At 49.3% G+C, this 1,421-nt stretch overlaps 3 non-coding genes across 3 annotated transcripts; all 3 read left to right on the forward strand.

Moving 5' to 3' along the window:
* Positions 1-82: 82 nt before the first annotated feature.
* LOC123178141 (5S ribosomal RNA) lies at positions 83-201 on the forward strand. The gene has a single exon (XR_006489347.1). It is a non-coding gene; the product is annotated as a 5S ribosomal RNA (ribosomal RNA).
* A 367-nt stretch (positions 202-568) lies between these two features.
* On the forward strand, positions 569-687 carry LOC123178143 (5S ribosomal RNA). The gene has a single exon (XR_006489349.1). It is a non-coding gene; the product is annotated as a 5S ribosomal RNA (ribosomal RNA).
* A 367-nt stretch (positions 688-1,054) lies between these two features.
* On the forward strand, positions 1,055-1,173 carry LOC123178142 (5S ribosomal RNA). The gene has a single exon (XR_006489348.1). It is a non-coding gene; the product is annotated as a 5S ribosomal RNA (ribosomal RNA).
* Positions 1,174-1,421: the final 248 nt, after the last annotated feature.

The raw sequence follows: 1,421 nt of genomic DNA on the forward strand, positions 1-1,421 counted from the left end.
TAATGGTAGTGAGAATGTAGAATCGTCTTTGGAGCGGACCTGGGAGTGGCAAGCATAAGGGACGAAGACGGGGAAACATGTCGGATGCGATCATACCAGCACTAAAGCACCGGATCCCATCAGAACTCCGAAGTTAAGCGTGCTTGGGCGAGAGTAGTACTAGGATGGGTGACCTCCTGGGAAGTCCTCGTGTTGCATTCCTTTTATAATTATTTTTTGCGCCTTGTGACAAACATGTCGCACGTGCGCGATATATATTAATCCCGTTATATTATGTTTGACGTTTGCGATATGTTTAAGCTCGATGCTCATTGCTCGCGCGTCTTGGGGCGGCTTTGTGGCGCGTAGAGCGCGTTCTGAAAGGGGTGGAAAAAACTCGTGTTGCTGCGGTATGGAGGGAGGGGTGGAAACCGTGGAAAACTCGTCTCCGTGATTGAGCGGGAGAGTAAGTAGTATAGGACATTATCCATTGTTAGGGAACGGTTGTAATGGTAGTGAGAATGTAGAATCGCCTTTGGAGCGGACCTGGGAGTGGCAAGCATAAGGGACGAAGACGGGGAAACATGTCGGATGCGATCATACCAGCACTAAAGCACCGGATCCCATTAGAACTCTGAAGTTAAGCGTGCTTGGGCGAGAGTAGTAGTAGGATGGGTGACCTCCTGGGAAGTCCTCGTGTTGCATTCCTTTTATAATTATTTTTTGCGCCTTGTGACAAACATGTCGCACGTGCGCGATATATATTAATCCCGTTATATTATGTTTGACGTTTGCGATATGTTTAAGCTCGATGCTCATTGCTCGCGCGTCTTGGGGCGGCTTTGTGGCGGGAAGAGCGCGTTCTGAAAGGGGTGGAAAAAACTCGTGTTGCTGCGGTATGGAGGGAGGGGTGGAAACCGTGGAAAACTCGTCTCCGTGATTGAGCGGGAGAGTAAGTAGTATAGGACATTATCCATTGTTAGGGAACGGTTCTAATGGTAGTGAGAATGTAGAATCGTCTTTGGAGCGGACCTGGGAGTGGCAAGCATAAGGGACGAAGACGGGGAAACATGTCGGATGCGATCATACCAGCACTAAAGCACCGGATCCCATCAGAACTCCGAAGTTAAGCGTGCTTGGGCGAGAGTAGTACTAGGATGGGTGACCTCCTGGGAAGTCCTCGTGTTGCATTCCTTTTATAATTATTTTTTGCGCCTTGTGACAAACATGTCGCACGTGCGCGATATATATTAATCCCGTTATATTATGTTTGACGTTTGCGATATGTTTAAGCTCGATGCTCATTGCTCGCGCGTCTTGGGGCGGCTTTGTGGCGCGTAGAGCGCGTTCTGAAAGGGGTGGAAAAAACTCGTGTTGCTGCGGTATGGAGGGAGGGGTGGAAACCGTGGAAAACTCGTCTCCGTGATTGAGCGGGAGAGTAA

Source organism: Triticum aestivum, unplaced genomic scaffold (assembly GCF_018294505.1).
Source record: "Triticum aestivum cultivar Chinese Spring unplaced genomic scaffold, IWGSC CS RefSeq v2.1 scaffold126968, whole genome shotgun sequence".
NCBI lineage: Eukaryota > Viridiplantae > Streptophyta > Magnoliopsida > Poales > Poaceae > Triticum > Triticum aestivum.